The sequence below is a fragment of the Gekko japonicus genome, unplaced genomic scaffold (assembly GCF_001447785.1).
Source record: "Gekko japonicus isolate JY-2015 unplaced genomic scaffold, Gekko_japonicus_V1.1 scaffold603, whole genome shotgun sequence".
In the NCBI taxonomy this organism is placed as follows: Eukaryota; Metazoa; Chordata; class Lepidosauria; order Squamata; family Gekkonidae; genus Gekko; species Gekko japonicus.
In genome coordinates this window covers 861107-873934 of record NW_015169192.1, presented here as the reverse complement: position 1 = coordinate 873934, position 12828 = coordinate 861107, and the positions used below count along the sequence as shown (strand labels likewise).

The window sequence follows — 12828 nt, the reverse complement described above, 5'->3', positions numbered from 1 at the left end:
TGTTTAGGATTGCACTATATGTAGGTTATACAAGCTCAGAAGCGCAGTTCATAAAATCCACTGGGAATTGTGAGTAAGTGTGGGAAGAAACACTCATCGTGCTTTTTGAAAATGCTGCCACACGGTTTAATTTTTCCCGTGATGACTTTGGACATGATCCACCATGCATTTTTTCCTGCACAAGCCTCATTGAGATGAGCAGGAACCGTGTAAGAACATCTCAGTACTCCTATGTAGTTCTCATTCACTTCATTGTGACTTTCAAAGGGGAATTGTGAATGGTGTTAAATTTTACTCAAACGGTATATCACTGTATTGCAAAGTCCATAAAAGTTACTAAACAACAAAGAACCTTGTGTAACCATATCAGTGTTAGATTAAGTAAAGATACACTCAGTTTGCAAGAGTTAAATCAGGTGTTGCTGCTTCAGAAAGAATTCCATATCCCCTGCCTTCAGCTTCACACTTTTATTCCTATGGTGACTTGCTTCCCTGGCTCCAAATGCAACCCCCCTTCTCCCATATTTCAGGCAGATTTTGGCTTTTAATTTTTTTAAAAAAATCAGACATCTAGCCCTGACCTGAATAACCCAGGCAAGTCCGATCTCATCAGATCTTGGAAGCTAAGCAGGGTCAACTCCAGCAAGTACTTGAATGGGAGACCTCCTTGAAATACCAGAGTCGGGAGGCAGGGGCAGGCTTTATTCAGCCACATTCTGAATATCCTCCAGGCCCCCAGTAGGGGTCAGTTACCAGAAGTTGCCATGACTTACAGGTGCACATACATTCACATGTGCATACACACACATATGAAAAATGCACCCCCCCAAAAAACCCCAGACACCTAGCATGTTTATGCAGTAGATCATGTGATGTGATGCCTTAAAAAAAAAAAAACTTGAAAGAGTGCTTTAGGTACATATGAAAAATGCACCCCCCCAAAAAACCCCAGACACCTAGCATGTTTATTCAGTAGATCATGTGATGTGATGCCTTTTTTAAAAAAAACTTGAAAGAGTGCTTTAGGTAGGAAAGACTGTAGTGTTGTCACCAGGATCAACCAATCAGCATGCTGCACAGCCAGCTGGGGAAGGGAGATGGATTTATGACACACACCCCCGTTTTATTTTTATCCTGCCCCTATTTGAATGAGCTTAAGGTACAATACATGTTTACCCTTGCTCCATTTTACCGGTACAATAGATGTTGACCCTTTCTCCATTTTAGTCTCACAATAACGCTGTAAAATAGATTGGGCTGAGAATGGCTGGCTCAAGGTCACCTTCTGAGCTTCATGGCCAAGCAGCAATTTGATCCTGGCTCTTCCTGGTCCTGGTCTAGCACCCTAACCATTGCACCATGCGAGTGACACACAAGGGTCAGCTGTTTTGCCCCATTCACAGTTAACTTCTGCCACAAACAAGAGGAACCAGTTGTGTGTGAGATCAGTTTTCTGATGGTTCTCTGTCTGACCCAAAATGGGTAAGAGCAGATGTGCAGCAGACTGACTGTTCAGGTTATATGAGTGTGACTTCAAGCCAACCACCTTCTAGTCTACCAAGAGCTATACTTCCTGGTTTTGTGTGTGTGTGTGTGTGTGTGGAATTCTTACTGTCCATGAGTGCCCTGTTGTGAGACTTTGCCAGCATTGCTGTGGATGCAGTGAAACAGAACACATTCCTGGTTTTCTTTCTCTTCTCATTTAAGAGGGCAGATTTCAAGCTGACCACTTTTGCACTTCTTAAAAAATTAAAACGTATAGTATCCAAAATGAAAAGGAACTTGCTAATTCTGAGCTGGCAGAGCTGCCCACCTTCCTGCAGTAGCCAACAAATACAGAAGATGAATGGATTTTCCCTTCTTTTTCTGCAGATGTTATTGTATTTTAAAACCCCCGAAGAAGTGAGGTCACTTTCCCTAAATAGCTGAAGAAGTGGGTCTATAAATAAAGGTCGCCAGACATCAGTCTTTTGGAACATAATGGTTATTTTGGCTTCAGTAGAGTCTGAGGCACACCCAGCTTTGGGTATTGCACAAATAACATCCTCACCCGTAAAACGAGTAGCAGTTCGCACTGTGCTCCCATATCAGCAGAGGACTCCAAACGTGGTGTTGAGAAGCCTCTGAAGAATCCCAGGAGCTTCTAGGCAAACTAAGCTCACAGAGGCAAGTTGAACGTTTGCTGTTGTGGCTCTATTCCAGGAGTGTCCAGGTAATTCCCTCCGCATGGCATATTGGCTCATGTTTTCTCTGCTTTGCCTTGCTTTGACCTTTGATTTGAATATGTGGGAAGTAAACGACACCCTAACAAAACGATTCCTGAATTGGTAAACGGGTGACAGAGGAGGGTAGCTCAGCTAGTGTAGTGGAGAGGAGTGTAGCCAGTCTGTGAAAGTATCTGTAGGCTGCCGGTTTGACTCTTGTTTCAGAAGAGTTCTGCTTTTCATGGAGGATGGGGTTATCAACAGCCGTTAGCCTTGATAGCTGAATGGAATCTCCTTGTTCAGAGGCGATGTACCTGGGGACAGAGAAAAGGAGAGGCTGCTGTCACAGAAATATCTCTCTGGCTGCTGTTGGAAGCGGACTGCAGCACCAAACAGAGCTCTGGTCTCATCCAGCGAAGCCCTTAGATTCTTGGCATCCTGGTGTCATGAGAACTTGGATGAACCCAATGGAACAGCGACTTTTGAAAAGGAGTTATTGTAAATATACCAAAAGAAAGAATACAATATTATCATAGTTTCTTGATTAAATTTCTTGATTAAATTAAGTTTCTTGAGAACCAGTTTAGTGTAGTGGTTAAGTGCGCGGACTCTAATCTGGGAGAACCGGGTTTGATTCCCCACTCCTCCACTTGCACCTGGCTGGATGACCTTGGGCAAGCCGTAGTTCTCATAAGAGCTGTTCTTGAAAAAGAGCAGTTACTGTCAGAGCTCTCTCGGCCCCACCTACCTCACAGGGTGTCTGTTGTGGGGAGGGGAAGGGAAAGGAGTTTGTAAGCGGCTCTGAGACTCCTTTGGGGAGTGAAGGGCGGGGTATTAATCCAATCTCCTCCTCCTCCTCCTCCTCCTCTTCTTCATTATAACAATATATGCCCAATAAATACTCAACTTCTAGCTGTTCGCATACAATGCAATTTTGTGTCTTTGACATTCTCGTTGGGTTTGATCCTATTCCAGTGTGCAATGAGAGGTTGCCAGTTTGTAATAAATCTTTCTTAAGCAAATTGTTTCCTTTCCCACATAAGTCTATACGTGTAAGTTTTGTCCATAAGGATAATAAACCATACCCGGCTTATTCCAGTCTCTGTGTTAGGTAACTCGTTTCCAGTACTGTGCTAACAATATTCTTGCTGTTCTAAGTACATTCTTAATAAGACATTTAAATTTTGAATTTAACTCCTTGAGGAAAATGACCCAACTGGAGCTGTAACGTTGACCATACCAAAACGTTTACTCAGTTACAATCTTAAAGGCAACGGGGGGAAATATTCTTGGATGTGCACCACAGCGTGCGTAGATATAATCTTTTCTGACAGGGTGGTTCAGATCAGTGAGATAGACGCACACATTGCTCTACTAAAGGCAATTTTAAAAATAAAACTCCTATGGCTAGATTGTGACTGGATGGGTGAAGAAGGAAATAGGTCAATAAGGTGAGCAGCATAAACCCATCAAGGTTGTTAGTGCCAGCTAACTCCCAAAGGTGGTTTGTTAGACCAGCTCACTTAAAATTCTGTTTTGCTTGAGAACCTGTTTTGGAGAATTGCACACTTTTCCCAAGTAGGTTGTAAACTCCTGTAAGTGGCGGATAACATGCTCAGACAGGTAGCCTCGTCTGCTTTTAGACAGGAAAACACTCCCAAGCCAGTATGAAAGCCACCTTCCACATGGCCTATTATGGAAGATTCTTTGAGGTGTTTCCCAGCTGCCTCTCCTACATTGTGTAATTACTCACCTGTGGCAGCAGTCCTGACTCATCTCAAGAATAAGATTGCTTCCACACAGTAAGCCTTCCTTCTTTTGCACTCTTTGTCACTACAAATGCCGCTGCATCAGAACATCCACATAGGGACTTTCTCCATGCTTTCGTCAGTCATCCCCTGGTGCCTACCATTTCCCACCACCAGAGGTTTTTTTGGCCAGCATTTTAAAAAAATGTACTTGTGATATCGTTATAGCTTTATAACACAGTAAAGGTAAAGGTTCCCTTGCTCGAAAGCCAGTCGAATCCGACTCTAGGGTTGCGGTGCTCATCTCAGTTTCAAAGCCGAAGAGCCAGCGCTGTCCGAAGACGTTTCCGTGGTCATGTGGCCGGCATGACTAAACACCAAGGCTCACGGAACACTGTTACCTTCCCACTGAGGTGGTACCTATTTATCTACTTGCATTTTCTTGCTTTCGGACTGCTAGGTTGGCAGGAGCTGGAACTAGAGACGGGCGCTCACTCCGTCATGCGGCACACTCGGATCTCGAACTGCTGAACTACCGACCTTCCACAGCCTGCAGTTCAGCGTCTTACCCACTTGAGCCACTGCAGCTCCTTTATAATACTGTAGCACCTGCCATTTTTCCCCTAAAAAAGAAGCCCTCTGGTGGTAGGAATGGTGTGTGAGAGGGGATGATAGCAGTAAAATGTGGGTGGGAGGTTTGCAGACACACACCTTCCCTTCCATGGGGCTGCAGACGTGCTTTGGCTGCAGTCTTTCAGGAAAGATCATAAACGAAGCACCTGTGGGAAAGTTTAAAGAGTTGAAATCTAGAAAGAGGAAAACCTCCAAAGTGGATGAAACAAGAATTTTCTGTAGTTAGCCCATGATTATTGCCACTCTAGCCATAGAGGACGGATGTTTTTAGCATATAATTTGAGGTGCATACTAAAATACCTGTCGGTGTGTGTTTGGGGCAGCAGGCATGGAGGGAGATTGGACAGGAATTACACTAGTTTTGCTCGATCAGCAACAACAATTTAAAAATTCACAGGATGCTTGAGAACAAGCGTAGTGGGATAAATTAGTGGACTTGGGTTTGACAGATCCCAGTTCAGATCCCCACTTGGATATTACCCATCCCCCAGTCAACACCTGTGCCACTCCTTCTGTCAATGCTCTTATAAAATTTTCTAGATTTGACATGGAAGTGACTTGCATTCTCTGAATGCTTGTGTGATAGAAGTCTTGAAAACAGGATGTATTTCAGGGCCAGGCCCCCCTCCTGCAGCTTGGCCCTTGTGGCCTTTTCTCTACGAGGCAGTCTTTAAGGAGAGGTTTCAGTCAGATGAAGGACCGGGAAGATAATGACAGGGGCAGTCTGGGTGCTGGCCATTCAAACATTCCAGTTGTATGACTTTTCTTTTGTTCTTTTCTCCGTTATCATTCTGTTGTGGATATTCTGCAGTAATAGAAACAGCAATCAGTGAAGCCTAGGAGAGTTACTGGCACCTGGATATACTGATGAAGGGTGGGCTTTCTTTTTCGTTGAGTTTTGGCTCTCTCCTACTGACAGAATTGGAGACTAAAAGTGTAATCTGAGCACAATACAGACGAATGTCTCTTTTGGAGCCTCTAATAAGCTCCTTCTACCCATTCATTTCCTGATGCTGACAAGCTGAACAAAGCAGGAGGCATGTTTTAAATTTAGCTCTGACTCACAGGCTTTATTACGTCTCAAAACTCAGGGCAAGTGTACAGAGGGAGAGCAAAAGATGAGAAAATTCCCCGTAACGAAAACCAAACATACATCCATGACGTGGTTGCCAGACAGTTGCTTTTCAGGCTTCTTACTTTGGGAGGAGAAAGGAAAATGTTTCATGGGATGAGATATATAACCATCGTAATTTTATGAGAGGCTGACCAAAGCTGCAGTCCTGAACTGTCTGTGCACAGCTGGGGTGCTAATGGGCTTCAGGGGGAGTCGTGAGGCCTATCTGTTTACAGAATAGTGGTGGTGGAACGTGCCCCGACCCTGGAGGGTTTTCAAGGCAAGAGATGCTCAAAGGTGGTTTGCCATTGCCTGCCTCTGCACAGCAACCCTTGCACTTTCCCATCCAAGTGCTAACCAGGGCTGACCCTGCTTAGTTTCTGAGATCTGACAAGATCAGGCTAGCCTGGACCACCCAGGTCAGGTACAGAATGGGAGCCCACAATTGTAGCCCAGTGTGGCTCTAAGCATTATGTCCGTTCCGGTCGACGGAACAGCGATGGCGGACGCTCTCCTCACAACGGAGGAGGGTGAATCGCACACCAGCGGCCTGGAGGGGTGCCACCTCAGGCCAGGGGGCTTTTGAGGGGTAGCCTCTTCGATGGCATAATGCTGGAGAATTGAGGCTCCCCTCCGCCCCGACAGTCCAGTCGCTGAGTGGCCTTCGGGCACAAGCTGGACTGACCGGAGATCGAGCGGAATGGCGTAAAACCGAGCGTGGTCAGATAAACTGGCTGACAATGAACGTGAGTTTTAAATAAAACGGAGCAGTTTGAAAAGCGATCCCCCCCTCCGCGATCGGAAACAGAGGTTGCAAAGAGGGACGCCTCTTTTGCGAATGAGCGGTTAACGGACATGATGGGGGAGAGGGGAGGAAGTAAACCGAAAGTGTTTTGAGAGGCTTATCTGAATCGCGAAGGCGTTTGGTGAGTTTTCCAAGTTATGTGGGAGCGGTAGAAACTGTAAACAAAACGGGAAAGATGGCGGCCCAGCAGAGAAAGTTTAAAACGAAACCGGGCAGTCAGAGTCCGAGACCAGAAGAGGGAGCAGATGTCCTCAAACTCCTGGCGGTTATGCTCAAGCCAGTGATGGAACAACTTGATGGTATTAACCAGCAATTGACTGTGATGAATAAAAACTTTGCAGCACAGCATCTCCAGCTGAACGAAACAGCGAAAAAAGTGGAGTAGGCAAACAAGAAAATTAAAGAGATAGACACCACAAAAGAAATTGAAGAAAAGGATGGGAGAGGTGGAAATGAAGCAGAATTGCCAAGAGAACCGAGTTTTACAGCTACAGATGGAAAAAGCTAACATGGTTCTCAGGTTTCAGGGGATTCCTGAAACAGATCGAGAAGACTTGAAGAAGGTGCTTAGTGAAATTATCACCCCAGTAGTAGGCTTAACAGTGGATGAACTTGTAAACGAAATGGAGGTAGCCTATAGGGCATGCTCCAATTACATTTAAAAAATAGCCTACCCGGAGAAATAGTGGTCAAGTTTGCAAGAAGACAAACTAGGGACACCATTTTAAAAGCAACTTCAGCAATTCCACTGAAAATGGGAAATGTAACCATCAAAACGTTAAAGGACATTCCATTCGAAATTAGACAAAAGAGGAAAAACTACAAGGATCTAATTTATTTTCTTCAAACAAATGGGATATCGTACAGATGGGTGGTTCCAGAAGGTGTCATCTTTAAGATCAGTGATAGAAGAGAGAAGATAGACTCCACTTTTAAAGCTAAAGAATTTTTGAGACACCAGCTGGGGACAGATGAAGAGTCCAAAGAGGAAGAAACAAAGTCTAGTGACTCTGCTACCTTGGGAACGGAAGAGGACTCTGCGGCAGAAAAGGGCGCAGGACCTGCCAGAGTGGTATACGATTTCAGAGACAGAAAGTCGAAGTAAAGGCAGAAGGACTTGGAAAATAAGAAGATGATCAGAGATTTCTCTCATAACAACTAATAAAATAACATATAAACAGTGAATTGTTATAAGCAAGAACTCTACAAGTATATTGTGATATTAACACTAACGGTACTAACATTTTTACTAACAGTGAAAAGATCTCCTCCTCTTGGCGTTTTAGTTTAGTGTAGTTTGCTTTCCATTCTCCTTAGTTGTAGTCCCTTCCCTAATATTTATTTGTAGTTTTTGTAGTTTTGCAAAATAAAAAATATCCCTCCGGGGATTTAAAAAAAATGTCTGCATTAACTGTTGGATATTTTTTAAAATTAATAACACAAAGAGAAACCCATACAAACATGTCATTATACAGAAGTTATAAACTGTAAACGATTTGCTGATACAACTGTTAACTACATAATGTTGAAAACATTAAAAAACATAACATTAGAACACTGGAATACTAACAAAGTCCAACCATACTATAACCCTAAATATATTAAACCTTATTATACAGCAACTTTACCATTATTAACTTAACCAATATACCTTGGCTCCTAAAATTGCATAATTTGTCTATAAAATAAATTTACTGGAATTATATTTTGCTCAGCCATATATTGTAAGACCGGTTACCATGTTGCTACAGATTTAGATTGTTGTTGTTGTCCATTTGAATAAGTATGGCCCCGATCACATGACAAAGTTGCCATGGGAGAGGCATGGATGGTGGGCGGATTATCCAGGCGCGATCACACCCCAACATCTGGGAAGTGGAGCGCACCCGTGGCTTACCGCCGACAATGCGGGTTAAAAAACTAGTACCTCCAAGGTACTAGTAAACGTTTGCCACGAGCTGCCTCCAGACGCCCGTGGTGTGATCTCGCTGGCACTGAGAGAAGGACCCGTGGTGAACCGCCGGCGCATCTGAGGGAAGGACCCGTGGTGAACCGCCGGCGCATCTGATCGCATAATCGCAGATCAAACTGCGCTGGGGCAATTAGCCACGCCTCCCCCCCCCGATATCCAGCCCGTGTGACCGGGGCCAAATATTCTCTGTTGAAAAACCTCCTTTGTCCCCCTCCACACCTCCCTGGGCAATGGCAAGCTGGCTGTGCACCACTTGCCCCATCCAGGATGCTTCTGCATTGCAGAGGAGCTGGGAAAATGTGGAAATGTGGAAGGACCGCTCCGGAGTGCCTGCCTCCCATAGTATCTTTCAACTTTCTATGAAAATGGCCAGGGGACTCCCATTATCACATTATAATGAAGTGGAGGTGGTATCAGGGTTGGGCGGGGACAATGGACTGGACATCCTTAGAAGAAGAGCCGATCATATGGTCCTGGAATCTTGAGCATAATGCCACTTCCTCTTGGTGACAGTGTGGCGATGTGATGGACTGCAAAGCAGAGGAGATCCTGGTGTTGAAGCCTCTGGAATGTCATGATCTTAGACTCTAGAAAATGCAAGTAAGAGGGCGTGGGGTGTGGGTGGTTTCCCCCCCCCCCTATTAAAGACTAGTGGAAAATGGAACAAGCCTGAGCTCATGGATCCCTGCTCTGCTGACCTTGCTGAGCCATGCTGTACAGAAAGAGCAGTGGGTGTATGTGTGAGTCAAGATCTGGTTCTCCCTGTCCAGGCATGTGAAGTAGGAGCTGGCATTCTCTGTGTACACTAACTTCATTTCCTGTGCATAATTGCACCTTTCATCACCAGGGCAGGTGGCGTGGGGAGGCTCCATGGGCAGCCAATTGCTTCCCAGGCTAAGGTTTTCCTCCACCACTTTGCAGGTGCTGGTGGGCGTTCAAAAGTGTGTTTCTTTTGAGCACATTTTCATTTTGCCGTTCTCTTCCTGTAGGGCTCCTTCAGCCTGATCTGCATGTACTGAGGCAACTAGGGCATTTTGAATATTAGTGTGGGGAGGATAGACTATTCAGATTGTCCGTGGCTTCTGTATGTTGCCTGTTGTTTATTATTTTTAGATAATTATACCCTGCTCATCTCCCGAATGGGGGAAACATCGTTCTCCACTCCTCCATTTTACCCTCGTAACAACAACCCTGTGAGGTAGGTTGCATTGAGAATGGGTAACTGGCCCAAGGTCACCCAGTGAGCTTCTATGACAAAGTAGGGAATTCAGACCCCAGTCTCCCAGATCCTAGTCTGGCATCCTAACCACTGTACTTTGCTGGCTCAAATCTCTGCTGACTTAAGGCTGCACTCTGGTGGGATTTTTCTCCCTGTGTTAAATATGTTTCACTGTATTGTTTTCGAGTACTGGAAGTTACTTGGAGCAGAGGGAAGATGGGTAGGATTCTCTCAAATAAATGAATCTGCAAGCAGAACTCCCAAGAGTTCTGAACAATTAGTTTTACCCAGGAAAAGCCAGATCTGTGCTGGAGAGTAACATGTAGTGTTTGCTGAGGATTTTCCCACGCTAAGCGGGTTCCAGGTTTCTCTGGTTCTTTGTATTGATTTCTTTTCTTTTGGCATTTTTGTATTTTTGTGTGCATGTTTGTGTGTCAGCGTGCACCGGGAAGTCACGGCGACCCTGGTGACTGACTCCTACTGGAACATGGAGGATATTCAAAGAGGTGGCTGAATAAAGCCTGCCACCACCTCCCTGCCCTGGTATTCCTTGGAGGTCTTCCATCCAAGTACTTGCCAGAGTTGACCCTGCTTAGCTTCTGAGATCTGATGAGATTAGGCTTGCCTGGGCTATCCAGATCAGGGCCTTTTATTGATTTCATTGTGTTGATTTCATTGATTCCCAGGGGGGATCAAAAGCAGTTTACATCATTCTTTCCTCCCTTTCTCTTCCCTTTTATCCTCACAACAGCCCTGTAAAGTATGTTAGGCTGAGAATGTGTAATTGGACCTAGTTCATCCAGCTGGCTTCCATGGCAGAGTCGGGATTCAAACCTGAGAGTCTCCCAGATCCTAGTCTGACTATCTGACCACTCCACCACACTGGCTCTCCAAATTCTTCTGTTTGGTTTTTAGGTTCATGCAATATGAAACATGCCTTCTCTTCCTCCTGCTCCTCCTCCTGCTCCTGCTCCTCCTCCTCCTTCTTCTTCTTCTTATTTTCCTAGTAGTCCGGGTATTGAACTGGGATGTCACTTTGTTCCGCTATTGCTGCAGGGTTTAGAACCAAAGTTTTCCACTGTTCCAATTGTTGTTGGGGATCAAAGGGTTTGTTGTGGGGAAAATAGGCTTGTTCATCTTCAGAGCATGCATGCAAAAGAGCTTTGTATTCTGCCCTAGCATCAAAGAACCAAATTGGTGTCTATCAGCATTATCCTTTTGGTAGCATTTGTTCTGAAAAGATCAGTAAAGATCAGTGGGAGTGCGGAGGGAGCAGAACTCTTTCACCTTTGAAGGCCGTGAGAATAAAGCATTCGAACTGGAGGAGACCAGCATGGGTGTTTAATCCTCTCTCCTCACTTCTCTGGTGCACAGGCAAGGTGTGTCTCAGCCTGTAGGGTTGCAAGTATGAAATTAATCGCTTGGGGCTATTTAACCAGCCTCACGTATGTTCTGCTCCTTTAACAAGGGTGCAAAACTCAATGCACAACTCATTTTCCTGTTGAGAGGAGTACCGTACATTGGCTAGTCTTGGGGTGGTGGTGGATCACATTATTTAAGGGAGAAGTTTGTAACCTCACATATGTTCTGCTCCTTTAACAAAGGTGCAAAACTCAATGCACAACGCATTTTCCTGTTGAGAGGAGTACATTGGCTAGTCTTGGGGGGGGATCACATTATTTAAGGGAGAAGTTTGTTGTAGAGATCACATCACACATTTTTTAAAAAAAGAGGCAGTGGGCTGCCACTTGTGTCTCTGGGTGCAGATGGGAGCATACCCGGATGGAAAGGGTGTTCAGGGGATCGGATTTGGGTGCCAGCTCCCTCCTGGACCATGCCATGCAGCTTCCAAGTCTATGCATGAGAACACTGCTGTGTACTCTTTTTAGTACACTTGACAGTTTCCTCCCCAGACTGCCTTCTGACATCTCATTGGCTTGGCTCCAGGGAAGCACCTTATTGAGTCACATGTAGCAGGAAAAAGGGCGGGAGAGCCCCATGGCACATGTGGTGATCTACGCAGGGTTCTTTGGATCCAACCCCTTGCGTTTAATGCTTTCCTCCTCCCAAGCAACCTTGGCAAATTGCTGCTTTGGAAATCCAGCTGCTGGAGTCTGCATTTCTAGATCACGGCTGAGGAATACAAATGAGGGGGGTGACTCATTTTCCCTGTTGATGAAAGGTGGTTCTTCGCAAGAAAACACAGCAAGAGAATGTTCTGGTCCAGTCAGGCACTGCTTCTTTTAACAAAGTGACCGTCTTTGGTTACTCAAGCTCTTTGCAGTTAGTATGGTGAAAAAGTGGATTTGCGTGCATGAAATGGAAAATTGCTTTGAAAGGAATTTCATTTTCATGCATTCAGTTAGAAAATACCGAATAAACTAGGCAATACCTCTACTTTCTGACTCATGTTTTGGAGCAGCGCATAAAGATGCTACATTTCCTTCCTCTCCTTGCAACCGGACCTTTCTCTTGGGGCTGCTGTTTAATTCACAAGTCACACTTCAGCGAAGAAGCCCGTGCCCTAGATGGCGTTGGGCTGATCTGCCTGGTGTCAGGCTCAGAGCAGGCTAGCGGAGGGTTTTGTCCAAGTTTGTGCCGTGTAATGCAAGTTTCTGGAGCGGGTGGGCGGTGGCAGGGCTGGGGGGGGGCTTTAAATTGCTCAGCCTTCTGTCACCATGCTCTCATTTGCTGGCAGGAAGTGTTGTGACTTGCTGCTTAGAATTACAATTGTTGGAGGAATGCTGGCCTTCCAGATTAATCTTCTGGGCGTGGGAGAAAGTTCCACATTGTGCCGGGGCTAGGCGAGGGATCGGGTCTGCTCTCCTCAGAAGTCCCAGCGGGGCAAGGTAAGGGGGCTAAAATCAGGGATCCAAAACTGCTACTTAGGTACAGTTTTGCTGCAGTGCAGCGAAGAGCGACTCCCAGGCTCAGCGGCAGTCTGGCCCGATTCCTCTCCCCTTCTTTTCTGCAAGCGTCTGTGGCAGTCCTTTGCTAGCAGCACGCGAGGGATGTGGATTCAGTGGAGGCAAATTTTAATGGGACGCTTCTGCCTGCCGAGAGAGCCAAGCAGGTGTGTCCTCTGCCTTTGCCCTGTGCCTTTGGGAATGCTTCTGCCTTTCTGGTGGTGGGA

The 12828-nt window shown here is 45.6% G+C and overlaps 1 protein-coding gene across 1 annotated transcript in view; it reads left to right on the top strand.

The window, feature by feature from the left end:
• The first annotated feature begins 2078 nt into the window (after positions 1–2078).
• Positions 2079–12828, top strand: part of PLS3 (plastin 3) — a 52838-nt gene continuing 42088 nt past the window's right edge. Inside the window, exon 1 of the mRNA XM_015416270.1 lies at positions 2079–2212. The gene's annotated coding sequence lies outside the window, so the exon portion shown is untranslated. The remainder of the gene's footprint in view (positions 2213–12828) is intronic.